The sequence below is a fragment of the Felis catus genome, chromosome A2, assembly GCF_018350175.1.
Source record: "Felis catus isolate Fca126 chromosome A2, F.catus_Fca126_mat1.0, whole genome shotgun sequence".
NCBI lineage: Eukaryota > Metazoa > Chordata > Mammalia > Carnivora > Felidae > Felis > Felis catus.
This window is the reverse complement of record NC_058369.1, coordinates 154,831,642-154,859,622: the sequence shown is the minus strand read 5'-3', so window position 1 is coordinate 154,859,622 and position 27,981 is coordinate 154,831,642. Positions and strand designations below refer to the sequence as shown.

Sequence of the window (27,981 nt, the reverse complement as noted above, 5' to 3'; positions counted from 1 at the left end):
GAATAACAACATTAATGGTAAAATTGCAGTCACCCCCACACAGAACGAAGCCCCGCCCCCCCCCACATGCAGGTCTGTATGAGTTTTTCTTATTTTAATACCAGCTAGTTAAGGCACAGTGTTATATAAACTTCAGGTGTACAACAGAATGTTTCAACACTTCCATGCATCACCTGGTGCTCATTGTGACAAGTGCCCTCCTCAGTCCCCATCACCTATTTTACCCATGAAGCAGTATATTTGTTTTATATGTTCACATAAGCATATCCATGCATAGGAAAAGTTCTGGAAGCATACCTACCCAGCTAGTAACGGCATCAAGTGGGTACTGCCTCTGTGCTGTCTTTTGAAGGGGAGGGACAACATTTTTAATTTCTAAAAAATATTATTCTGAAAGAGAGAGCGTGAGCAGGGGAGGGGCAGAGAGAGAGGGAGACACAATCTGAAACAGGCTCCAGGCTCCGAGCTGCCAGCACAGAGCCCGACGCGGGGCTCGGACTTCTGGACCATGAGATCGTGACCTGAGCCGAAGTCAGATGCTTAACCAATTGAGCCAGCCAGGCACCCCAATCTATTTTTAAATTAAAAAATTTTTGTAAATCATGGTGAAATACAGGTAACGTGAATTTCCTGTCTTGATCATTTTGTTTAAGTGTACAGTTCAATACATCCACTTTGTTGTACGACCATCTCTAGAACTCTTTCCATCTTAAAATCCGAAACTCTGATACCCTTTAAACGGCAACTCCCCATCCCCTCCCTGCAGCCCCTGGCAACCACCGCTGTATTTTGTCTCTGTGAATCTGACCACTCCAAGCACCTCATATAGGTACGTTGTCCAGTGTATGTCTTTTCGTGACTGGCTTATTTCATTTTGCTTAATGTCCTCCAGGTTCATCCATGTTGTAGCACATGTCAGATTTCTTCCTCTTTTAAGCCTGGTTTGCGCTGACTTTTTTTTTGGTGAGAATGTATACCTGTATTTCAGTGAAACTAAAAAGAAACACAGTTTTCAAAAGGGAAAGCAAATACACACTTAGAAAAATAAGCTGGCAGGAAAGACATAAAAATGTTAACCATACATTTCTGGGTCAAGCGATTACAGCCATTCACGTTTTCTTCCATATTCTTTTTTGTCTGGATCACGTGTTACTTAAGCGCTGGAAGAAGTATTAAAACTAGAATGCAAGAAACTGTGCTCTTCTGATGTCGTGGGGTCGCCCCCGGGGGCAGCCCTGCCATTTGGAAAGAAGCGTCTGAGTTGGTGCCTTGAGTGAGCTGCAGCTCTGTTGACCTGGGAGGTAGGGGAGGGCTGATTGCACCCAAGGCCTGGCCCGAGGGCATGGCTTACTCCCAGACTGGGGTCACGGATCCCAAACAAGTAAAAAAGATGTTCAGTTTAATTCATAACACGCGAACGACAAGTTGGAGTACAATGGAGTTCTACTTTTTTTTTTTTTTTTTTTTTTTTTTTGCCTATCAGTTTGGCAGAATTTGATACTATTTTGTTGGTGTGTTGGTGAAGCTATAGCAAAACAGAGCAGATTGGTTCAATCCCTATGGAGAGCAGTGTCCATCAGAATTACAAATGCACCTGCCCTTTGCCTCAGAAATCCCACTTCTCGTAATCCGTCTGACAGATAAACGTGTGGACGAAATTATACATACACGATGATATTTGTTGCAGTGTTGTTTACAATAGCAAAAGTTCGGGAATAGCCAGTGGGGGACCAGTTAAATACATTTCTGTCATTAAGCCACCCAGTCTGTGCGTGGAGCTATGGTGTCAGTGGCTGTGGTGAGTGGGGGAGGAACCACGCGGAAGGAGGATTTGCACGTATGTCACCGGATGGCCTTCTGTCGTATGTTCTTTTTCAGGACAAAAGGCCACGTGGTGAAATAAATGAGCTCTGTGCCTCAGTTTCCTGGTCTCTAAAAAAGGAAATGATGATTCTCACCTCCTAGGGTTACTGTGAGGATGACAGGAGCCGATTCATGTCAAATGCTTCTTTCAAAGCCTGGCACAGAGTGAGCACCATAGAAGCTTATTACCCAGGCTGCCGCGTGGAACAGGGGGTGGGCTTGTACCAGCCCCCCACGGACGGGCTCCTCAGCTGTGGGAGGGGGAGCCCTAGCAGTCAAATTTCAGGCTGCTCGGAGACAGACACTAGGTCATGTCAGAAAAGTCAAGTGAGATAGGAATACATCAGGGGCACCTGGGTGGCTCAGTCTGTTGCCTGGCCGACTCTTGATTTTGGCTTGGGTCGTGATCCCTGGGTCATAGGATCGAGCCCTAGGTGGGGGGCTCCACGCTGAGTGTGGAGCCTGCTTGGAATTCTCTCTCTCTCTCTCTCTCCCTCTGCCCCTCTCCCCTGCTCAAGCACGGTGTCTCTCTTTGTCTCAAATTAAAAAAAAAAAAAAAAAAAAGGAATGCATCAGAGATTGTTCTGTAGCTGACATGACCCAGGATCGTGGGCCTGGGCCACACGTGCTGGGCTTCACACCCTGGTGTGGATCTGGGCTAGGCCTGTGACTTCATTCCTTCGGGAACCAGTGGCAGTAGAGGTGGGAACTCCCCCTTGAGAAGACCTAACCTGCCCGTTCCGAGGGCAGCGAGCCCCCAACCAAACCCCTGGAAGTCGGCTGATAGCTACAGGAGAGCAACAGGAGGGGACAGGGAGGCCCATTCCCAGGGCCTCTTCCACTTACGCTCACAGTTCGCCCCCCAAACCTAGTCACAGTGCGCAACTAGCTGCCCAGTGGAGAAATGGTCTTCCAACTGGTAGACTGCCACCCTGAATAAATTAAGCCCCCTGGGTGAGGGAAAGTGTCTGGAACTAGGGAGGGGTGATGGTCGTGCAACCTTGTCAGTGACTAAATACAGAATTGCACACTTCAGAAGGGTGGCGTTTGTTATGTGAGTTTTATCACAATTTTTTACAATTGGACTTGTGTCACTAAGGAGTAAGCTGCAAATGAATGCTGGGGCAGGCAACCAGCAGGCTTTCAGTACCCGCTTTTTAATGGCGGCCACTTAGTTGCATTAGGTCTCTCGTGGCTTCTGGGCACCAGGGGCGGGGGGTGGGGCACCACGATTGACAGCCTGGGTCAGGTGCACACTCTATGGCTGGGGCTCAGGGTCTGGATCTAGCAGAAGCTGGGTAGGAGTGCGAGGTAGACACACAGTTGTCCTGACTTTTGCGGGTAGGATTTAGCGAGGAAGCTTCCTTAAAGTGAGGCATGCCCGCGTTGGCACCGGAGGCGCACGGGATTCCTTCCCATTACCTGAAGGAGCTGGTCACCAGTGGGCTTTGGCACAAACAAGTATCCACAGGTGGCGGGGATACAATCCTGACGGAGTGAAGAGAAGAATGAGCTCATAACACCCTCATCACTTTTCCGGGGGCAGTCTTAGATAGAGCTCTATTATCTACCTTCCCCATTTTGTGACCATGTTTTTCTCATGGTTTTCGCAACAGTCCAGGCCAAGCCAGGTGTTTGCTTTTGAACTGGATCCGTTGGCTCTTTGTCAGCCATACCCCGCACTGAGGCTTGCTCTCTCTGAGATCACCAGGAACGTTTTGTCTAGGTGGGCCTGCATTTCACGAAACACAGCCCCGACTTTCACGAACTATTACCTGGGAAAGAAAGGAGCGAGCAGAGCGCAGTGACCACAGGGAGTGTGACTAGAAAGTGGCTTTCTTAGCTGCCTCGCCTGCCTTGGGGGTCCCCAGAGGCCTGAGTCCTGCCCCGGTGCCTGAAGCTCAGAATAAGCAGGGCAGGGAATGGGAGAGGAGGAGGGGAAAGAAAGGGTTAAGTCCGTCCAGGTTTTTCGATGTGATGAAACCAGGGTGGAGGGTCTGCCAGGAACAGGTCAGGTTCAAAACAGGAAACCCCAGGGTAGTGATAAATGGACACTTCTCTGTAGAGTTTACATGGATCCCTAGGGAAAGTGCTGGAACTGATCTCATTCAACAGTTTTATTTTTTTTTTTTTTTAAACAAATCACATTGAGGAGGAAGTGGACAATGAGCTCTCCAGGTTTGCCAATGACACTAATCTCTTCCAGGTGCTGAAATGCCAAGGTAGCGGGGGATCCCTGCAGGAAGCTCCCGCAGCATTTACTGGGAGGGGCAGGAAAATGGCCCTAATGACGGGCAGGAGTAAAGCGGCATTCTGGGAGAGCCTGGGTTCTCTCAAGCCCCACACGTGCACTTCCTGGGGTGCCTGCAGCAACCAGTGTTGGTGGAGGCAGTGGGGGAGGTGGGACAGGAGTGCTAGCACCCCTGGCCCACCTGGAGGCCCCTGTCACCACCTACCCCCCCCTCCCCCCCCAGGCCTGTACACAGAAGCCATGCTCGTCTGGCTCCCCGGCCTCCATAGGATTCCTCCAGGAACTGCTGTTGTCCCCTCCGGCTGCAGTGCCTGGCTCTGTGGGCACCTGCACTGGTTCTCTCCCGTTCCTGCCAGTGCCTCCTGCCTGCCGCGTGAATTGTTGATCTTCCCTGGCTTCTGACCGTAACCCTCCCCTGCCCGGATGAAGTGTGGGGGGAGCTCAACCTGTCCCCAACTTGGGTACTGCGTCCTCTGCCGTCATTTGGTCTTCCCACCCCTTTCAACAGACTTGGCCCACCATACGCGTCCTCCTCCCCGCCCCGCCGGACCCCACTCTCCTCTGACCAGCATTTGCTAGAACAGAGAAGCCCCGCCTCAGAATATAAGAATACGGTTCCCTAGAATCACAGCCGATGCTCACCACTCCGCTGGGGCTCTGTTGGGGCTTCTCTGAGTCCCTCCTTTCTGCTGGAATCTTCACCTCAGCATCAGGTACTATCTTCAGCTTATCTTGCTCTTGATTCAGACATGCCGGCTTTGTTTTATTTCACCTTAGTGCTTCCCCTCCCTTCCACCTACCCCCACAAATGGCTCTGATTCTTGCTTTCAGGCACCATAAACAAGATACAAAATGTTCTCCTAGTGTTTACTTTCCAGGCCCCAGAGGTTCAACCAGCCAAGCCTGGTCTGCACAGACTAGGCAGTTATCAGAGGATTCACAGCAAAGAGAAAGCCCCCTAAGGGTGAGAGACTTGGCCCCATCCTGCTACATTCGTTAATCACAGATGAATCTGTAACATTTTGAGAAGCAAACTTTCTTAAGTTTGAGTTGTTGCAAGGGCGCCTGGGTGGCTCAGCTGGCTGGGCATCCGACTTTGGCTCAGGTCATGATCTCATAATTTATGAGTTCGAGCCCCACATTGTGCTGTCTGCTGTCAGTGTGGAGCCTACTTCAGATCCTCTGTCCCCTCTCTTTCTCTGTCCCTCCCCTGCTTGTGTTCTCTCTCAGTCTCTCTCTCAGAAATAAATACACGTTAAAAATTTTTTTTTTTAATTTTTGGAAGGGGAACAAATGAAATACTTGATTCAGACAGGGATCCTCAATGAGTAGTACTAAAATCATTTGGTAAAAACAAATTGAGAAACAGGATAATTGCCTCGTGCCTAACCCCACAGAGTGACTTGCTAATCACAAGGGGAAAAAATAACCTCATAAAATAAAACTCTGTGGTCAACTGATCAAATTTAGCATCATTAATAGAAGGGCATATTATGGAGTTCCTGATGTCATGTGATGTGAAATATTCTTGCCCCCAGTGGTTAATCTTAGTCTATTCACCTTAATTTTGCAACCAGAGTTCTGGGAAAGAAATAAGTCCTAATGACCTAAGGCATCTATGTTAGAGTTCTTCAGAGAAACAGAACCAATAGGGTGTGTGTGTGTGTGTGTGTGTGTGTGTGTGTGTGTGTGTGTGTGTATCAGATTTGTTACAAAGAACTGACTCCTGTAATTATGGAGGCTGAGAAGTCCCAAGAGTTGCAGTTGGTAAGCTTGAGACCCAAGAAGAGCCAATGTCTCCTTTCAGGTCTGAAGGCAGGAAAATAATCATGTCCCACCTGCAAGGCAGTCAGGTAGGACTTACTCACTCGAGGCCTTTGTTCTCTTCAGGCCTTCAACTGATATGATGGGGCTCACCTACATTAGGGAGGGCAATCTGCTGTACTCTACCAATTCAAATGTTAATCTCATCCAGAAAATACTGTCACAGTCACACCTAGAATAACGTTTGACCAAAATTCTGGGCACCCTGTGGTCCAGCCAAGTTGACATATACAGTTAATCATCACAGCTTCCTTTGTATATAATGAATTAATTTCTCCCTAGAATCACTTTAGTACAGATGAACCCCAGTTGAAAAAGCCCAGTTTGGAGGTGCCTGGCTGGCTGAGTAGGTAGAGTGTGCAACTCTAGTCTCAGGGTCATGAGTTCAAGCCCTATGCTGGGCATGGAGCCTACTTAGAAAGAAAGAAAGAAAGAAAGAAAGAAAGAAAGAAAGAAAGAAAGAAAGAAAGAAAGAAAGAAAGAAAGAAGAAAGGAAAGAAAAGAAAAAAGAAAAGAAAAGAGAAAAGAAAAGAAAAGAAAAGAAAAGAAAAGAAAAGAAAAGAAAAGAAGTCCAATTTAGAGGAAATAAGGGGATAGAGGGACAAGTTAAATGGCATACAGGAAACAATCAGAAAGATCTGGAATGTGGGTTATTCTACAAAACAACTAAACCTGGTTTCTTTAAAAAGTCAATGTCGGGGCGCCTGGGTGGCTTGGTCGGTTAAGCATCCGAGTTCGGCTCAGGTCATGATCTCACGGGCCGTGAGTTCAAGCCCTGCATCGGGCTCTGTGCTGACAGCTCAGAGCCTGGAGCCTGTTTCTGATTCTGTGTCTCCCTCCCTCTCTGCCCCTCCCCTGTTCATGCTCTGTCTCTCTGTGTCTCAAAAATAAATAAACGTTAAAAAAAAATTAAAAAAAGTCAATGTCCAAAAAAAAAATGTGGGAGAGACTTTTCTGGAATAAAAGACACCTAACAACCAAATACAATTTGTGAACCTTGTTTAGATTCTGGTTCTATAAAAAGAGCTATAAAATATATTTTGAGGACAATTGGGGAAATCTAAATATGGACTGGATTTTAGATGATATTAAGAAATTACAGGGGCGCCTGGGTGGCTCAGTCGGTTAAGCGACCGACTTCAGCCCAAGTCACGATCTCACGGTCCGTGAGTTCGAGCCCTGCGTTGGGCTCTGGGCTGATGGCTCGGAGCCTGGAGCCTGCTTCCGATTCTGTGTCTCTCTCTCTGATCCTCCCCCGTTCATGCTCTGTCTCTGTCCCAAAAGTAAAATAAACGTTAAAAAAAAATTAAAAAAAAAAAAGAAATTACAGTAGGGGCACCTGGGTGGCTCACTTGGTTAAGTGCCTGACTCTTAATTTCGGCTCAGGTCATGATCTCACAGCTCAAGAGTTCGTGCCCCACGTCAAACTCTGCATTGATAGTGCAGAGCCTGCTTGGGATTCTAACTCACCCACTCTGCCCCCCCCTCCTGCTCACTCTCTGTCTCTGTCTCTCTCTCTCTCTCAAAAAAAAAATTACTGTAAACTTCCTTAGGTGTGAAAATGGCACTGTGGTTATTTTTGGAGGTGCATACTGAAGCATTTAGGGGTGAAATAGTTCTAAAACTTATTTTCAAGCATTTTAGCAACCCCCCCCCCCGCCCTTCACATGTTTATAGATAAAAGCAAAAGTGGCAAAATGTCACCAGTGATGAAGTCTAGGTGGTGGGCTTATGGTGAGTCTCGTGGTATTCTTTCAACTTCTCTGGATGTATGAACATTCTTATAATACTATGCTGCTGGGAGTGAATCTGAATATATCACAGGCATGGGAGGGGTCAGTAATGCTTGGAAAAATCTCTTCATTCTGTGAGGCTCAGAGTAGTATTTTGGGCTGAACTGTGCCCCCCCCCCCCAAATTCATATGTCAAAATCCTAACTCCCACTATCTCAGCATGTGAGTATCTTTAGAGATAGGGCCTTTACAGAGGTAATTAAGGTCAAATGAGGTCAAGGGGGGGTGGGTAGGTAGTGTCTATAAAAGGAGAAGAAATTTGCACACAGACTGGAAGAGAGAAAAGACAATGTGCTAGGAACTAAATGTTTGTGTCCCCCACCCCCGACCCAATTCTATGCTGAAGCCCTAACCCCCTCCGTGTGATGGAGGCTTTGGGAGACCATGAGGTTTAGATGAGGTCATGAGGGTGGGGTCCTGTTCTGGTCAGGATGTTTGTGTCGTTCAAAATCGGACCCCTCCACGTGATGGTATTGGGAGGCGGGGCTTTTGTGAGGTAATTAGCATCAGATGAGGTTGTGAGGGGAGAGGGGAGAGTGAGAATAGTGTTCTGGTAAGAGTCTTGAGACAGCTTGCTTTCTCTGACCCCGCTTTCTGCCCCACGAGGGGGTAACATATTGGCAGGCACTCTGCACCCTGGAAGAAAGCCCTCATCAGAACGTGACCAATGCGGGCACCTTGGACTTCCAGCGTCCACAACTGTCGTTTGTGAGCCCCCCCAGTTTGTGGCGTTTCGTTACAGTAGCCTGAGCTAAGACAGGCCCTCGTGCTGGGATTAGTGCTCTGATAAGAGGAGGAGACACCAGAGCTCTGTCTACCACCGGAGCCCGCGGGGAGAAGCCGCCTCTGAGCCAGGAAGGTGGCTGTCACCAGAAGCTGACCAGGCTGGCACCCTGAGCTTGCACTTCAGTCTCCGGAGCTGTGGGAAAACACGCTTCTTTTTTTCTCTTTTTCTTTAAAAAAATCTTTTTTGAGCAGCAGGCAAAAGTTCATTAGAGTATAAGGCCAGAAAAGAAGAATAGTATGAAAGCTCTCTTTACAGAGAGGGGGCATTCGAAAGTGAATGCCCCTTTATTTAAAAAAAATTTTTTTTAACGTTTTATTTATTTTTGAGACACAGAGAGACAGAGCATGAACGGGGGAGGGGCAGAGAGAGAGGGAGACACAGAATCGGAAACAGGCTCCAGGCTCTGAGCCATCAGCCCAGAGCCCGACGCGGGGCTCGAACTCACGGACCGCGAGATCGTGACCTGGCTGAAGTCGGACGCTTAACCGACTGAGCCACCCAGGTGCCCCAGTGAATGCCCCTTTAAACAATTTTTTTTTAATGTTTATTTATTTTTGAGAGAAAGCGCGAGCGGCGGAGGGGCAGAGAGAGGGAGACACCGACTCTCAAGAAGGCTCCAGGCTCTGAGCCGTCAGTCCAGAGCCTGAAGCAGGACTCGAACCGTCAAACCACGAGATCATGAGCCGAAGTCGGATGCTCAACCCCAGGCGCCCAGAGAAAACCAATTTCTGCCGTTTAAGCCACCCGGCCTGTGGTATTTTGTTACAGCAGCCCAAGCAGACCGGTGCATGATATAAAGACACAAGGAGAAGACAACTGTGAACAAGCCAAGGACAGAGGCCTCAGAAGACACTCACCCTGCCAACACCTTCACCTCGAACATGTAGTCTCCAGGACTGTGAGCCATTTCTGTCATTCGAGCCCGCCTCATCAGGTCGGCCCTAGCAAACTCATACAAGTATCATTCACCATTGTTTACACTTCCTTTAAATGAGACACGGCCCTCACACAGGAAACAGAGTTCAAACGAGGCAAAGTTCACACTCTTCTGTGCCTTCCTGTGGTTAGGACAAGACAAGTTGGCAGCGAGAGGCCACCCACCTGAGGGAGGGCAGAGAGTGGGGCGGGGACCCGCCCGTGGGACTACCGACTCGGTTCTACCGTAGCCTTCGACTTTGGAATCTTGACCGTGGGCATAGCCTTCGCTTTTTAATACTTATTTCCTCTTATTCTGCCATGGTCTTAATAGACTTGCATTCTGTAACCGGGCTTCAAGGTGCAAAAGGTGTATGCAGCGTTTGAAAGGAAGTTTCTCCTGTGGGAGTAAAGCCAGGAATAGTCCACATTTGAGAGACGAGATCAGAGGTCTGTAGAAGCTCCTCGCTCCGAGGGCCTACACGCAGGTCTTCTAAAATAGCGTTGTGGAGAGAGCCCTGGCTTTCAGTTGGACAGACATGAACACAAGTCCTCCCTCTTCCAATTAAGAGCGCGAGTGAGGCTCTTCATCAGCGCAATTTGTACAACTCGCTGGGGCCACGCTTCGCTCACGCCGTCAAATGCACCCAGCTGGCCGGGATGCTGGAAGAGTAGGGCCGTTGGACGCGGAGCCTGGGAACGATGCCTGGACACAAATGGAAGCCTTTACCACTGCTGTTTATTGGGAGCACCCAATAAAGGCGGCGGAAATGCAGTGTGAGGGAAGGACAAGTAAATCTCAAAGAAAGCTCCCTCGATACTAAGAGGAGTTCAACTTATAGAAACGGAAAGTACAATGGCCACCAGAGGCAGAGGGAGGGAGAAATGGGGACTTATCGTAGAATGGGTGTCGAGTTTCAGTTTTGCAAAATGGGAAGAATTCTGGAGATGGATGGTGGTGACAGTGGCACCGCGGTGCGAACGTCCTTAAGGCCACTGAACTGGACGCTTAACAAATGGGTAAGATAGGAAATTTTGTTATGTGTATTCCTCTACAGTAAGAAAAAAAATGAAAAAAAGCTACGTTATTAGATAGTATAGCCCATTAGCTAAAAATGAGAAATTAAAAAAAAATTTTTTTAATGTTTTTATTGAGAGAGACAGAGCGTGAGCGGGGGAGCGGCAGAAAGAGAGGGAGACAGAATCCAAAGCAGGCTCCAGGCCCTGAGAGGTCAGCACAGAGCCCGACGTGGGAGCCCGGCGCAGGACTCGAACTCACGAACCGTGAGATCACGACCTGAGCTGAAGGTGGATGCTTAACCGACTGAGCCACCCGGTGCCCCCCCCCCCCCCACAAAGGGCTTAAAAGCCAACCACTCTAAGCCTTAAAAAAAAAAAAAAAAAAAAAGGATAGATTTGGAAATGTAAAAAAAATGGAAATTCTGCAGGGCGACTGTTACTATAAACGAAGTAAAAAGACAAAAGACAAACTGGGAGGAATGTATTCAATTTATATCAAACAGAGCTCATTTCTCTGTTGAAGAAAAAGAAGTCCACGTGTTAGGAGAGGGGCTTGCAAGAAGGCTAGAAAGGGGAGCCCCGGAGAACATGAATTCTGCAGATTCCCCTGGGCCTTCCGGAGGTGCCCACGGAGGGGGCAGGTTGGTGGGCCCCAACTCCTTCAGGCTTCATAATGTCCCAGCTCAGGTATCTCTCTGCATTCTCTGGATTTTATTCTGAGATCTGTTCAGACTCATATTAGGGCCCAATAAATATTTATTGAGTGATTTCATGTATTAGAGGGTATTGGTTTGCTAGGGCTGCTGTAATAAAGTGCCACAAACTGGGTGGCTTAAAACCGGAAATTTCACAGCTCTAGAGGCCAGAGATTTGAAATCAAGGTGTCAGCAAGGCCACATTCCCTTTACGTGCTCTCGGGAGAGGATCCTTCCTCGCCTTCCTCCTCACTGCTCGTGGCTCCAGGCGCTCCTTGGCCTTTGGCAACATAAATGCCTCCAACCTCTGCCTCTCCTCATCTTTAAGAAGACCAGTCGTTAGATTTGGGGCACACTGTGGGTGGCTCAGTTGGTTAAGCGTTCGACTCTTGGTTTCGGCTCAGGTCATGATCTCACGGTTTTCGTGGAATTGAGCCCCACATCGGGCTCTGTGCTGACAGTGTGGAACCTGCCTGGGATTCTCTCTCTCTCTCTCTCTCTCTCTCTCTCTCTCTCTTTCTCTCTCTCTCTCTCTCTCTTTCTCTGCCCCTCTCCACTTGTGCTGTCTCTGTCTCTCTCCAAATAAGTAATTAAACTTAAAAAAATATTTGGGCACGCTGTATATTAAAGATGATGTCATTGTAACATCTTCAACTGATTACGTCTTCTAAGACCCTATTTTCAAATAAGATCACATTCCGAAGTTCTGGGTGGACGTGAACTTTTGGTGGACACTGTTCAACCTATGACACAGAACTGTTTCAGTTGCCAATTACAGAGAATGCCATCTGAGTAGGTGAAACAAATAAAAATGATAATTGGGACAATTAACAGGGAAGTGTAGGAATATATGGAACTTCAAGAATGGCTTGACCAAACTTGAGAGAGCTCAGTTTCTCTCATTCAGGTCTGTCTGCTGCTGTGTTGGCCTCATTCTTAGATTTCATCTTGCGGCTTCTGGCAACTCTATTCTCATATCATCCTTATTGGTAGCAACCCTGGTAAAAAAGTATCTAGTACCTCTTCCTGAATACTAAGTTCAGCAAACATTTCATGTATATCTTCAACCAATCACTATGGCCATTCCTGAGTTTGTATCTCAGCTCTAGAGCCAGGGGCAGATCTAGTTCCAATGAAAGCACACAGAGAATGAAGGAGGGGTTTTCCCCAGAGTGAACTTGGGGTACTATTTCCGGAAGTGTGAGTAGGTGCTAGGTGGTGAAAAGTGTAGTCATCCACTAGAATGTTGGTGAACTTTCTCCATTGTCAAAGAGCTCCTGAAAGGCAACTCTGGTTTTCACATCTGTATTCCTGAGCCCTGGATAGCAGCAGGCCCTCAAGTAAGTGTTTGCTGAGTTGTTTTGAATTTTTAACATATCTGAGGGCTTTATCCACTGTAAACCTGAGACCCAGTTCCTGAACCAGGTGACTCCACCCCATTGAACTACTTACTGCCTTTTGTAAAACCCTATCCAGGTATACCAGTTGGCCGTCTGTTATGAAATTCTTCTTGAAACTTAAAATTCTTCTTCCATGAAAGGGAACTGAGAAAAAAAAAAAAAGGCTCATTTTGGGTCATCATGGCAGCAAAAAAACACAAGTAGTAGATGAAAATAAGGAACAAAGAAATACGTCTCCACCTTCCCCTTTTGTCCCAATATGCACACACAAAATCTCAGTGTCTACGGATGTGGAGTGCTGTTACTCACATACCCTGGAGCCCTGGCGGAGAAAACAAGATTCTGTGTTTAGGCACATGCCATCCAGGGGTTTAGGCTTGAAGTGTTGTACCTTAAACACCCGCCGAGGGTGTCCCAAGTGCCAGAGGAGCCATTGCCCAGAGAGTGAAGTCAGACAGCCCTTGAGCTAGATGAAGCTGGACGGTGTAACCACACCGTGGAGTTTAATTTGCTGACCTAGATGTAGTTTGCAGCCCACAAAACCTCATACCACAGCAAAGCTTTTCTTGTGCTGAGACAGCTGGCTGAGCACGATGTTGCAATGACTCAGTTCTTAGTAAAGGGTCTGAAGAAATTAGGGGCAGGGCTATGGCCCCGAGACCACAGCTCCAAGAGACCTTCCTGTTTATTCCAGGGTGAGAGAAGGGGAACCTTCTGTTTGTGGGCACTGGTGTTCATCAGAAGGGACGAGGCTGGGGCTTTGGGTTCGAGCTGTGTATACACGGTCCACACATGATGGTCAGACGATTATACTTAGACTGATCATTCAGACTTAACCACGCAGGCCAAAAGCATTTTTGGAAAGTGGTCTTCAAACTACGTGAATCAAGTCATATTCCTCCTTGACTTCCATTTCAAAATTGGGACTAGTTTACATGAGGAAGCCTATTTCAATAAAATTAGGGTGGAAAACGTTGGGTTCTGAGGACTTCCCGTTAAACACAGCAGACTGAACATGTGCATCAGCCTCAAGCCTCCTCCCCAAGCTCTGCTAAGATGTGGGTAAAGAGACTTAAAAAAAAAAAAAAAAGCATATAACCCGTAAGAGAGATAAGAGCAGAGAGAGGGGTGAAAAAATCCTAGCTGAAGCCTATTCAAGGGAAATAAATTTACTTTGGATATAACTCCCTATTGTGAAATATATATCTAATAATAAGTTGTTAGACATTGTTACATTGGACAGTGTGCTCTGAAATACTTACCATCTTTGTATGAGTGTGTGTATGTGTATGTTGTTTCGGTGGACACAATTTTACATAAATTTACACTCTAAAAAGAATACATCTTAGAGTGTGTTAGTAGAAAGAAGGGGAGGGAGATTTAAATACATCCATGTGAGTTTATAATATTTTTAGTATTTATGATATTTATAGCATTTAGTACTATAAATAAAAGGATAGTATGATTTACAGTATTTAGTATTTATATTTACTAAATATATTTAGTGTTTTAGTGTATATATATATTTAGTATTTAGTAGTAGTAGTATTTTTTAAATTACTATTTGAGATGGAGGGAGGGAGGGAGAGAGAGAGAGAGAGAGAGAGAGAGAGAGAGAGAAAGCGCACAAGCAGGATAGAGGCAGAGAGATGGAGGGAGACACAGAATCCGAAGCAGGCTCCAGGATTTGAGCTGTCAACACAGAGCCCCATGTGGGGCTTGAACTCATGAACCGTGAGATCATGACCTGTGCCAAAGTCAGACCGTTAACTGACTGAGCCACCCAATAGTATTTTTAATAGTATGGTATAGTATTAGCATTTATAGTATTTTTTCAACCCTAGTGGTGCATTGGAATCATCTTTAAGTGCTTATTAAAAATGAGAATGCTTGTTAAAAAATATATATACATATATTTACATATATGTATTTACATATATACATATATATACACACACATACACACACACACACACACACACACATATATATAAATGAATGAAACAATAGGATTGTGGATGGCAGAATTGTCAGGAGTCTGGTTTTTCTTCAATTATTCATTTATTTATTTATTTTTAAATTTTCTTCAATTTTTTTGTTTTGAAAATTTTCAAACATACAGAAAAGTTGAAAGAATACAATACTCACCCCTAAACCTTCCACGTAGCTTTCACGATGATCACATTCACTACATTAGTTTTTTTTTCCTTTCTCACACTTTCTTTAGTTAAAAAATTTTTTTTTCTGAAATTAGTAAATTTCAGACATCCTGACATTTCACCCTTGTGGTGGGTTGACTTATGTTCCCCCAAAAGACAGCCTGAAGTCCTCAACCCTCGTACCAGTGAACTCTAAGTAGCACCTATAAGTAGCACCTTTGCAGATGTAATCAAGTGAAGGTGAGAGCGTACTGGAGTAGGGTGAGCCCTAAATCCAGTAACTGGTATCCTTATAAAGAGAGAGAGATTTGAAGTCACAGAGAGGCACGGGGGGGGGGGGGGGGAGAGGACACGTGACTTGTAGGCAGAGATTAGAGTGAATGTGGTCCTGAGCCAAGGAACAACAGGGATTGCCAGAGCCCCAGGAGCTGGGGGGAGCAAGGAAGGATCTTCCCCCAGAGGCTTCGGACAAAGCATGGCCCCCGCTGACACCTTGACTTCAGACCTCTAGCTTCCAGAACGGTGAGAGGGCAAGGTTCTGTTGCTGAAAACCACCTGCTTGCGGTTATTTTGTTACAACCGTTCTAGGAAACTAAGACAACTTCTACATACAGGTGTTACCAAAATGTTGCTATTTCCTCCTCATAACCAGTACCATCATCATACCTGCAGAAACCAACAATACTTTTGTAGTATCCAGTCCACAATCAAAAGGATCTAATTGTCCTCCAAATATCTTTCGTAGATTTTTTTTTTTTTTTCGTTTTTGGTCAGAATCCAATCATGGTACCTTTTATATTCATTTGATTGTTAAGTCTTTCTAACCTCTTTGATTCTAAAGTAATCCACCTTTTTTTTGTTAAATGACATTAACTTTTTGAAGCGTTAATGCAAAAATTATTGTCAAATGATAACGAAGATTATTGTAATAAGGGAGACAGATTGTGCTCAGCTCTGAAACAAGGACAGGTGGGGATTTATAGCCAAAGAGCAGGACGAGGGCATCGGTGGATGGACAAGTACTAAGAGCAGACATCAAGGGTAAGTGGGATTCTTGCTACACTGGCCTGAAATGACTCGCTAAGGGCAGGTCAGGGACTTAGACATCAAAGCTGTGCGGAAGACCTTGATCCGAAGTCAAGGGTGATCAGATGTCAAGGGTGGGGGATGATTTAGCAAGATTTTTTGCTAAGACTAGCTGGGCAGGCTCAAGACAGAGTGGGGACCAAGTTCAAGTCCTAATCAAAAGACATTCAAAGGAGCCTGACTAAAGTCCGGTCAAGGAGTGAGCCTTTGTCACCGGTCAGTTGTCTTATGGTCTGTTCCACATTGTGAGTTTATCTTCTTGATTTCTCTTGTTCCTCTATCTCCATCTTTCTCATGTGCTGGAATGTAGTCATGAGGCTTGGTTAGATTCATGGTAGTTACTTTGGCAGGAATAATTCACAGGTGGTATTGTGTATTTCGGATTATATTACATCAGAGGCACCTGGGTGGCTTAGTTGGTTGAGTGACTCTTGATTTCAGCTCAGGTCATGATCGAGCCCCACACTGGGATCTGCACTGACAGTGCAGAACCTGCTTGAGATTCTCTCTCTCTCCCTCTCTCTCTCTCTCTCTCTTTATCTCTCTCGCTGCCCCTCCCACGCTCTCTCTCAAAATAAATAAACTTAAAAAAAGATTATATTACATCAGAAGGTGCATAATTGTTGTACTATTGGTGATGCTCTGTTTGATTACTCAGTTAAGATACTGACTCCCAGGGGCGCCTGGGTGGCGCAGTCGGTTAAGCGTCCGACTTCAGCCAGGTCACGATCTCGCGGTCCGGGAGTTCGAGCCCCGCGTCAGGCTCTGGGCTGATGGCTCGGAGCCTGGAGCCTGTTTCCGATTCTGTGTCTCCCTCTCTCTCTGCCCCTCCCCCGTTCATGCTCTGTCTCTCTCTGTCCCAAAAATAAATAATAAAAACATTGAAAAAAAAATTAAAAAAAAAAAAAGATACTGACTCCCAGATCTCTCTATTGTAAAGAGAAATTTCCCCCTTGATAATACTTGGGTCCTCTGTGGCAAAGTGAATATCTTACTGTCTAGTAAACTTTTATCCAGTGGCTCCATTGATAAACTTTGTATAAATCACTTATTTTATTGGGGGCTGCAAAATAGTGATATCCAATTCTATTATTCCTTCCATTTTTATTAGCTATTTCCCTTCCTTCCCCTCTTGTTTTGAATATCACTATGGACACATAGAGTTTGTTCTATTCATCATGTTACCAGTTGCAGTCATTATTCATTTTGGTGCTCTAATTGTCCCAAATTTGGCCAGTAAGAATCCCTTCTATATCTCCTATGTTTTTGAACACTTCCTAGTCTTTTGGTACAAGTTGATGCCCCAGTTTCACTTTCTCTGCCCCAGACAGTGAATCAGCCATTTCTCTAAGGGAGAGAAAACATGGTCATCCTTCTCGGTTACCCAGAAGTAAGGTGTCACTTTCCCTACCCATTTAAAAGAAGCTTAAGAATAGCTAATGGATATTAGGTGCTGTGTGCCCGGCACTTTGTTTTCCATGCATCACCTCATTTAATTCATGTGCCAATTCTTTATGGTAAGTACTCTTACTTATCCCCATTTTATAGATGAGATAACTGGGGTGTGGAGAAGTTAAGTAAATTGTACAGGGCCACTCAGCGAGCAATTAGGGGAGTAAAGAATTAGAATTTAGATCATTCTGATTCCAAAATCAGGCTTGGAACCACCATGCTATATTGCCAATTTTGCTACCAAAAAAAAAAAAGAGAACTACTTAAAAAGAACGGAACTTCATAATATCTACACTTAAAAACAGAAGCAAAAACCATGCTTGGTGATGACAGGTATTAAGCAAAATTTAAAGAAGGAAATCCTTGATGGGGCACCCAGGTGGCTCAGTCGGTTGAGTGTCTGACTCTTGATTTTGGCTCAGGTCATGATCCCAGGGTTGTGGGATCAAACCCCTTGTAGGGCTCCTTGCTGAGCATGGAGCCTGCTTGGGTCTCTCTCTCTCTCTCTCTCTCTCTCTCTCTCTCTCTCTCTCTCTCTCTCTTTCCCTCTCCCTTCCTCTACCCCTCCACCCCCCACTCACTCTCTCTCTCTCTCTGAAATAAAAAATTAAATTAAAAATTAAAATTAAAAAAAAAAAAGGAAATCCTTGAGAAATCTGGTACCTTTCTCATGATTTCTAAATTGCCAATAATCACAACTTAGCATAACCCAGGTCAGGCCTGGAACATGATTAGAAAGCTTTCTTACAGCTCAACTCAAAGCCTTATCATGGAATGAAATAGAGCAGGGACTTTGGACCAGTTTAGTGTTCAAAGCCTTTCGAGCTTCCCTCACAGCTACCGGTGGTTTTCTCTGCTCCTGGGGTGGTCTATTCAGAGCTCAGGCTGTCCAGGTTATTGAAAGGGAGAGCGAAGGGAGGGAGGAAGGGAGAGCTGCTAGGATTATGTAACTGTCCCTTTTCTCCTGTCCCAGGGTGCTGGGAAGTGAGAGGGCAGCCGCCTGGAGGAAGGGGCCCCTTTCTCTAATCTGCACAAAGGTGCCTTATTGGCTAGCAGGGGCCCTCTGTGACTCAAGTTCTTCCTGTACGAAACTGACTGTTCTGGGTTCAAGGGCGAGTAACTCTCTATTATCTCTTAACGAGAGAAAACTTCCTCCTCCCCACAGGAATTTCCAGTTGTAGTTATTAGCCTAGGTGTAACCTGAAATTTAAATGTAATTACATTTCTCTTAGAGCTAAGGTTGCCCCTGGCAACCTACCAGTTTCCTGCTTTCCTTCTCGGGAGGAGAGTCTTTGGCCTTTTACTCCTTTTGTCCTTTTCCACTTTGACCATAGAGTCCAGCTGAACTTGTGTGTGTGTGGGGGGGGGGGTGGTGTTTAGTGAGGACGCTTAACCCAGGACACCAAGTCTCCAGCTTGTCCTTCCCCCGCCCCCCCACCCCCAGCCCTGAGTCTTTGCCTGGGGCAGCAAGAGAGTGTCCCAGCGGTGGTGAGGTGGGTGGTGAGGAGTAACAGGGGGTGATGGGTGGGGGCCCATTAAGATAAGGAGGAAGAATAAACAGAAGCAGATGTGCCTTCAGCCCAGGTCTCCAGCCCACTGGAAAACAAACAGATGGCAGCTTGTCTCCAGGGCGGGGCCGGCCTCCTTGGAGCCGGGAGCTGGGCTGGGCTCCCTGGTCCTCACCTCTCCACTGGATCTTGTCTTCCTTCCCTGGCCACAGGCCAGAGGAGCTGTCCCTCCACACAATACAATATTCACATTCCATCTATTACCGATGCCAACGACTCCTCTCCATTGGAAAAGATGCGCACACACCGCCCGTCTGTGAACCACAGAGAGAGACACCGTGCATATGCACACACTCTTCTGGACTGACATTCACAGCCCCGAGGTGACTTTAATGCCCTGGAGTGATGGACTCCTAAAGTTAGGGGCCCCTCCATAGGATGGACCCTCTGGCTGTAAAGTCCCCTGGCTCTCCAGGCTGTTTTGGGCTACCCACCCCCAATCCAGGAGGGATCAAAGATCCAGGAGGGATAGAAAGTCTGGACATTCAGGCTGTGCAGGGCCGGGGCTGAGGCTGATGATGCTTTTGTTCCACAGCAATGTTTCCCTTTCAGAAGGGACCTGAAACTGACTTAACATTCTCAGTTTTTAATATTACCTAAATAGGTGCAGAGTTAACCCTGGGTATTCACTCTCTGTGCTTATAAGTAGTCTATAGTCATAAATCTGAAGGAGGGAGAAGGGAGGAGCCAGGGTCTTGCGCTCCCAAACCTCAAGGATGTCTCCAGTAGGGGGTTTCTGTTTCTCCCAGACAGACCTGCTGTGACCTACTGTGGTCCCAGCTTCTGCTGGATGACCCCTGGGCTCGGGTAACGCTGCCCCATCTTCTGTCCTAGTCTAGGGGGTGATGGTGGCTTCCTGCTGTTGCTCATTGCTGGTTTGCCTCACCTTCCCTACTGGAATTCTGGATTCTTCTATCCTGGCAAGCTTGAGGTGGGAGGCAGTGTTTCATAAAGATGGGGAATGCAGGGGTCTTAGGTGGGATGTCCCCAAAGCCAATGCTAAGAAGGAGATTTGCAAGCAGAGAGTTTATTGGGGAGCATGTCCCCCAGCAGCAGCTCTTAGAAGTGAGGGAAGCAGAGGGATATGTTGACATGCAACAGTTGCAACAAAAACTCTGAAGCCAGGATGGCCCTTCGGAATTGTCCCAAATCGAGGCAAGGGATTTGATTTTTGTACCCCACCCCCACCCCAACATGGCTGAGTTGGATGGGGGCCGCCCCAGGAAGAGGCCAGTGTTGGACGTGGGGTGGCTCCCTTCAGGCAGGGCTATTCCTGAGGGACTGGCCGTGAGCTGTCATCAGCCCTGAAGGGGAACCTGGACAGAGGCCACAGCGTCCACTTCAAGTTCAAAGCCCACTTCTGCAACTTACTAGTTATGTGACCTTGACCCAATTCCTTATCTTTCTTTAGCTCGTGGTTCAGTTTCCTTACCCGTGAACAGGGAAATTGTGAGGATTAGCTGAGATTGGTTCCGTGTTCTGGAGGGGAGAGAAAGTCTCCACCCCTCTGCTGGCTTCCCCCCAAGGTCGCTGCTGTAATCTGTTTGGTCAGGATCCAGGACGCTGTTTCAGACACTTTTATGAGGGGGGTGGGGCTCTTGTGCAATAAAGGGTCGTGTGCCCAGGTGTGGCCTTTTCTCTCACTTCCTGCTCCCAGGGGCTGGGTAGGCCTTGCTCTCCTCACTGGGGACGGAATGAGGAAGCTGAACCCTGGTCCTGCTGCAGGCTGGCCTCGTTGCCCTCCCTCTTCTTCCTCCCTGGAGCACTGGCTGGTACAGGGAGCTGGGGAGCCAGAGCTCTAAATCCTGGACTGAAGCTGAGCTTCAGTCCTGTCATTGAGCTCGGAGCCCTGTCCTGAGGTGGCGGTGCATCAGGCTCTGTGCTATAGAGCAGCACCCCAAATTTCTTCAGGGTCCCCCAGGTACATATGGAGACTTGGTATGAATTAGAAAAGGTCCTTCCTCTGGGCAGACACAGCCTCAGGAGTGCTCAGTTTAACAAATAGACAGTGCCTTTGTGTAAACTAGGAAAAGGCCCCCAGTCCTCTTTGTTCAACTTGAGGTGCGGTGCGCAACCTGCCCAACCCTATGGGGTGACCCTGAATGAAGGCTCCACTAGATGCCACGGGTTCTTGCCCTGCTTCTGCTTTGCCAGTTTTCTCAGAACCCACCAGATGTAAGGTGTAGCCCTGGATTCTAAACATTTTGTGTGGTTTATGCGCTTATTCTGGACAATCAAGTTCTATGCCAGAGAGCCTATCCACACATCCAACCTCTCTGCCTCAGAGCCTTTGATGCTACTTTCAGTGATGGCATTCATAGTTTCCAGCAGGTCCTGGAACTGCAAGGGAGCAGAGAGATTACTGGACATTGCTGAGTGGCAGGGACACAAAATCTGTTCCAGTAGGGACAGACCCCCCAGTCACAGAAGCACCCCAGCCCCGTGAGTCTGTCCCACCGATCAGAGCACATGCCTAGGAACTTGGGTCAAGCGTCTTGTCTGTGAGACATGTTGCTGGAGAGGTGGTGCGGGCAGAGCAGAAGTCAGGAGCCAGATGACTTCAGGCTAGACTTAGCTGGATTTGTTCGATCCAGAACCAAGTGTTGACTCGTATGACTTTCCTTGAAAAAAATCTATATGGGCACGATGGGCCTGCATTCCTTCATGGAAACACTTGACTGGAGCTGAGCAGTGTCTTCCTCAGTAGAATTGTAGGGGTGGCCCTAACCCTGGTTTCATGGGGGAAATGATATACTCCACAGTTAGCCTGAGTTTGAATCCTGGATCACTTATTAGCTGTGGGACCTTGAAAAAGTTATTTCTCTGTGAATCAGTTCTCCCACCTGTCAAATAGGATGATGATATGATAGTACCCATATTACAGGGTTGTTACAAGGATTAAATAAGTACTTATAGCAGCACGTGGCACATAATATACATTAGCTATTACAATGACAACAGGTGAGTTTCCACTGAGTAGGCATTTATGTAATGTTTCCACGAACATCATTTTATTATCTTAATGACTTCCAGATTCCCAGTGACAGATTGTAGCTGGCCTAGAGGAACCCAAGTTGGGAAAGTCACTCTTTGATCCATGAGACCCCCTTCCCCTGAGCAAGGGAATCTTCCAGACCTCCCAAGACATGGGTGGCCTATGGCCATGACTCGTGATCTTTCCTGCTTGGAACTCTGTCCCTTCCGGGGATATGCAGGGAAGCAATGTGAAGTTACGCTTCCTGTCAGCCACTTCTAAGAGCACATCCTGATATTCCAAGGCATCCTCATTCCTCTTGTAAGTCGTTAAAATCTGTCAACAGCAGTCTTGGTTACTGGGCATTTTTATTTCCCGCCTGATGCCTGCTTGGGGTAATGAGTTCCATGAGCTTACCACCCACGGAGTGAAGTCAGATCTTCTTTTATTCTTCCTAAACAGAATTCTCTCAAGCTTTAAGCAGGGCACCCTGGTCTAGTTCAGGATTTGGTGAATGCGTTCGTGACCAGCCTCACCTAACATTCATGATCAAACAGATGTGATTCCTTCTTGGCTTCTATCTTCCCAGATGGAAGAACCCTCAACCTATTACTCTGTATTTTTATGGTAGCTTCCCTATTTCCTTGACGACTTTGGCCGGCCCTTTTTCTAGGTTCCCACTGTCTTTCTTGAGCTTTAGTAAGCGCACAGGACAGAAATCCCTCCCCCACCGCATACTGACCCGATGCCACATTCTGTTACGCTTGGATGCCCTTCCAGGTACCAAATGAGAATTTCACTTCGGTACATGCAAATTGCAGTCATTTTGCTGAAAACCGGAACAAGAGGGTATTGGGAGTTGGTGAAAGAGAAGAGTCAAAGCAGCAAGCAGAGCACAGCCAGAGGATTTGCCGTAGAGGTGTGGGAACAATAAAAGGTGAGATCTTAGAACCCTGACTCAGAACTCCACCCCGAGGCCGCTGTACACAACCCAGTCCTTGCCCCCTCACCATGGCCTTGGGTGCCAGGCTGCATCAGTCAGAGCGATTTCCTTTTCTCAGTTTGCATAAAGCCATCTCATGGACCAGCGGCTGTCCTGCCCAGGATGGGACAGCTGTGTCCTCTAGAGGGGAGGGCAGAAAAAGCCAGGTCAGAGCAAGGCACTGGGTCCTCCTACTCTGACATAAAGTTCTTCTCATCGTTCGTCCAGTATTTATTGAGCATCTCTGTGCAGCACTGTTTCAGGTGTTGAGAGGACAGTGGTGAGTAAGACAGACATGATTGCTGCTCTCACGGAGCTTACATTATAGTCAGGGGAAATAAGTAAACAAGGTAAATTTAGGCATCACAAGCATCACGATGGTCTAGATCAGGGTTGGCAAATCCAGCCCTTGGGTCAACTCCGGCCCTTGGCCTAGTTAGGAAGGCCCATGGGCTAAGAATCATTTATATATTTTTAAGGATTCTAAAACAATGCAAACTTCTAGGAGGCATGCAAACCCTCATTATCTACTCTTTTTCACGACAGGAAAAGTTTGCCAAGTACTGGTTTAGACAGTGACTCAAGGTGGTAGGGTGGTCTAGTGACACATCAGCTGCTTCCCCAGCACCCCTCCAAATGTCTCAAACACATCGTAGCCTTGAGATTTGGGTGGTGGCATGGGGCTTTCACCGCCTAAGCCTACTAATTAGGGTCCTTTGAGCACTGCCTGGTTCAGGGTTACACCAGTTAGTGTGTGGGATTCTCCTGGGCTAAGGGACTGGTTAGGTGAAGTCCGGACTTTCCTTTGAGTGTTGAAGGACAAGAATCTCTCTTTCTGGATGAGGTTGGATATAGATGTGAGGCCAGGGATTGCTGCAGCCATATTGCTGCATGAGCCATATTGAGCATGAGGATAAAGGTGACCTGTTGAGGGGAGCACCCAGAGAATCACAGAAAAATCCTGACTATACCCTGGCTGGAGCCTGATTTGCTTCTGGACTTAGTTCTACAGCCAATAAACTCCCTTCAATGTTTAAGCTGATTTAGGTTTCTTGTTCCTTTTGACCAAAACATCTTAACCGATATAAATGGTCAAGGAAGAAGGAGGTGACGTTTGAGCTGGGATATGAATGGGAGCAAAGAAGATCTGGACGAAAAACCTTCCAAGCAGAGGAAAATGCAAATGCAAATATCCCAAGATGGGTATGAGCTAGGCACACTGGAGAAGTGGGAAGGTCAGTGAGCCATGGGGAGGGAGAAAGGTATCCGGCGAGGGAGAGGAGCAGGCCAGGTCTGGCGGCCCAGGAGAGGAGCTTCGCTTTTGCTCTAAATGCAACAGGAACCCACTGTTAGTTTCTTTTTAAATTTTTTAAACGGATTTTTATTAACATATAGCAGTACAGTACACAAGGTTTAAGGGCACAGTTGGATGAAACGAACACCTACGCACATATACATAAATCTCTGTCACCCAGATCAAGAACGTTCTCAGCCCCCACAAACCATGTATGCAATTTAAAATTTTCTAGGAGCCACATGAAAACAAGTGAAACACAGATGAAATTAATTTTAATAATGTATTTGGTTTTAATTCAGCGGATCCCCAACATTCTCTTAAGGCATAATCAGTGTTAAAGGTGTCAGTAAGCTGTTACCTTTCCCAAGTCTTTCAAATCTTTCAAATCTTACATGGACAGCACATTTCGATTTGGACTAGCCACATTTCAGGGCTCAGCATCCACACACGGCTAGTGGCTACTGTAGGAACAGTGCACGTCTAGAGAGTAAGGAAATGAAGCAAACATGGTCCATTGATCAGAATAGAAGTCATGTAAATAAATGTAAGCCACTGACCTTATCTCGGTTTAGAGTCCTGACTCTTTCATTTTATTTTAGTGAAAAAAAGTTCCCACCCATTCTCAGTTCCCTACCCTATATTCCTCCAAGGTCTTACACACGACACAGCATTTTCCTACCATCAGTGGTTTTCCTTCCCTCTTGGGCTCTCGTGAATGGAGCTGTCCTCCTGCTCATTCTCAGGCACTATTAAGTGTGGATAAGGAAGGGAGCCACAGCTGGTGACCCGTGTTCATCCCCCCGTTCTGTTCTTACCTCCAGGACTGGCTTTCCTGGCAGCGAGTCAATGGAACCCCTTCTTCACACACAGGTGTATAATGCTGGAGCTCACCTGTGTTGCAAGGGGACGATCTGAAGGAGCAATGACTAAGAAATTAACCTAGTCCTTCTGGATTTCATTCTAATTGTTGGGTGTGTCCTGGGCGCCAGAATCATAAAGCAGGCCTGCTTTCCTTCCTTTGATGTATTTAAAGGGCCCTGGATTTGCAGCCACGACACGGAGTACTAGTCCCACAGCCATCACTAACGGCAGTATCACTTTGGGTGTAGGGTTTAGCTAATCTGAGCATCACTTCCTCTGCTGGTTAAACATGAGTAATAATACCTGCCTTATAGGTTACAGTGATTACCAGATAAATAATACAGTCTGAAACTGTAAAGCATTACACAAATACAAGACGCTAACCTTTACAGCAGGGAACATGATGCAAGACATACAACAGGGGGAAAGGCCCCTCTGAGATGCTCAGGGCAGGAAGCACGTTTCTTCCCCTCTGCCCTCTTGCCTTTGCTCTTCGCCCCCTCACAGTTTGTAATGGCGTGTGTGGCTTTACAAGCAGCAGGCGCCCTGATCCAAAAGAATGACTAATTGAACACGCTCCTGGTATTTTGGTCCTTCATACACGCCTGTCCTGGGCTCCTGGAAAGGCAACCCCCAAGGGAAGCCTCTTGGCCAGGTGTCCGAAAATGTTTCCTCCACCGGCGGGTGGCAATTCCTCCGCCGGCGGGTAGGTTTCCATTGGCTCCGGGGGCGGGGGAGGGGGGGGGAGGGAAGGGGTCCCCTGCGTGTATCTTTTATTGGCTGACTGTAGCTGGGACCAGGAGCCACAGGCCCTGCGCAGTTCACAGCCCTGGGAATCTCTGAGGGCTGCTGGCGCCTTTGCTGCCTCCTATCCCCAGGTGGCCGGTGGGCGCGCCCTCCACGCCCCCTGGGCCCTTCCCGGACTGCTCTTCCAGTCCCAGGCCGGGCACCTACAGCCTCCTCTCAAATCGCCTCCTTGGGGGAACCGTCCCAGGCTGAACCCAGCCATTACCAGTCCCTTAATGGACACATTTCTGGTCCCCGGCTCAGAGGCGGGGCATCGTCCCCGAGCCACGCACACGAGCTCTGCCTTTGTCACTTTCTCAAGCTCCGCCAGCTGCGTTAGAATGCTCAGGCTTCTTAACTCCTCTCCCCGCGAAACACAGGTCGGAGGATGCAGTAAACCTCCTGGCTCCTCCCCGAAGAACTCTGGGACTTCAATGCACTGGGCCCCAGCCAACAACCGAATAAAGTGGAAAATTTTTTCATCACTTACAGAAAGTATTTTCACTCGGCAAAACAGCAGCTCCGGCCCCTCTGAGCAAGCCCGTTTTAGCCGCGCCGGGCAAGAGAGCACCCGTGCAGTTGGCGGCGCTTTCCGGAGGCTGCTCCAACCCCCCTCCCACTTCCCATCCCGCTGTCATTGTTCCCCCGCCGCTCCGGGCCGCGCACCCCGCACCCCGCAGCCCGGCCCCGCGCGCCCGGGCAGCCCCCCGCGCTCCGGACCGGCTGCAGCCGCCGCGTCTCGGGGCGCCCCTTCACCAGCCCGGGCCTCCGCAGCTCGGCGGGGGCGCGGGGGCGCAGGCGGGGCCCGAGCTGCCAATCCCCGCGCGGCGCACGTGCGGCACGTCTCCGCATCCGGCCCCCGCCCCGCGCGGGCTCCGCCGGGTTTTCGGGGCGGGGGGGGGGGAGTGGGTCCCGAGACAACCCGGGCTGCGCCGGCGAGGGGGGTGCGCAGGGGGTTGGAGGTGGGACCGCGCGGGGGTCGGGAGTGTGCTCGGATGGGGGGGGGCTGGGCGGTGCGAGCGGCCCGGGGGGGGGCGGTCAGTGGGGTGTTGAGAGGCTGTGAACGCGCAGGGGGTAAGGGGGATGCCTAAGGTCGATGGGGTGGGGATCGCAGGGGGCGGGGGAGTACGGCGTGCCGAGGGAGTACCCCAGGGCCCACCGGAGGGTCCGCCCGCAGCTCGACCTCCCTAACCTGTTAGGGGAGCGCCGGGAAATTCCCCAAGCCCTCTCAGCCCGTTTCTGTCCCTCTCTGTCACTAGAAAGTGAGCTACGGACGGGTGCAGAAGGGCCTGTTGTCCACCGCCTGCTTAGCCGAGGGCCCTAGGCAGGAGGGCGGGGGGCCGGCGAGAGGGGGCCTTCAAATGCTGGGCCCAGAGCACCTGTTCAGGAGACAGTAGATCATTTTAGGCCCCTTCTTCACTACCACCCTCCCCACCCCCGCCCCGCTCCCTCCCTTCCCTGCATCCCCGCCGTCTCCGCCCCGAGAATAGGGAGCGTTTTATTTCTGGTTGTGACTTTGAAACGCAGCCATCCAATGTGTTAGCCTCTCGGCGGAGGCCCAGGAATCAGAGCTGTGGACTTGACAGAGCGCAGAGCGGGGCACCGCCTGCAGGGGACTGGCCGTCGCTGATGGTCCACTCCGAGACGGAGCTTGCCGATTGCTCCTCAGTGTGCTGGGAAGGAGGAAGGCGGAGGGGCCGACGGTCTGTATACACAGCGACATCTTCATTCCCCGCTGTGCTGCTTGGGCCCCGGAAAGTTCCGCGTCCCAGCGTGGAAGCCAGCTGGATGTCGCTGTACCTCGCTGAGAGTGCCCCCCCCCCACCCCCAGCTGCACCGCTGTTTTACCCTCCTTGAAAGGCTGTAACAACTTCCGGAAGAGGAACTCCCTTTGAAGTGTGGGCAGCATTTCGGTTCCTCTGACTTCTCCTTGTCTCCTTTGATGTGGAATGACGCCAGGCTTAGCAGAGACTGGCTCCTGGGGACCCATAGATCAAACGCCACCCCCAAGTTCACCTCCAGCAGGACGGACATATTGAAGGGCAGACTGAAATACTCTAGAATCTTAAAATTTTCCATTTCCTGCTGGTTTTTTTTTTAATTAATACTGTTCATATTTTTCAAATGTATCATTCAATTCTTGATGCCTGTGAAATTACAGTGGAAAACCTTGGGCCCAAGTGCTTTATCTTCATTATGTCATTTACTCCTCACAGCTACTCTCCCCCACGCGGGTATTATCCCCCACTTTATAGATGGGGAATTGAA

The 27,981-nt window shown here is 48.2% G+C and overlaps 1 protein-coding gene and 2 long non-coding RNA genes across 3 annotated transcripts in view; 1 reads left to right on the top strand and 2 right to left on the bottom strand.

Moving 5' to 3' along the window:
* Positions 1 to 27,981, top strand: part of SLC37A3 (solute carrier family 37 member 3) — a 154,488-nt gene that overhangs the window by 91,783 nt on the left and 34,724 nt on the right. The gene's annotated exons all lie outside the window — the stretch shown is intronic.
* LOC111559547 lies at positions 16,701 to 20,431 on the bottom strand. Its single transcript, XR_002740624.2, has 3 exons — positions 20,246 to 20,431; positions 18,929 to 19,067; positions 16,701 to 17,140 (listed from the first exon to the last, which is right to left on the bottom strand). It is a non-coding gene; the product is annotated as an uncharacterized LOC111559547 (long non-coding RNA).
* Positions 21,803 to 26,454, bottom strand: LOC109497647. The gene is made up of 4 exons (XR_002153993.2): positions 24,425 to 26,454; positions 22,798 to 22,910; positions 22,530 to 22,616; positions 21,803 to 22,173 (listed from the first exon to the last, which is right to left on the bottom strand). It is a non-coding gene; the product is annotated as an uncharacterized LOC109497647 (long non-coding RNA).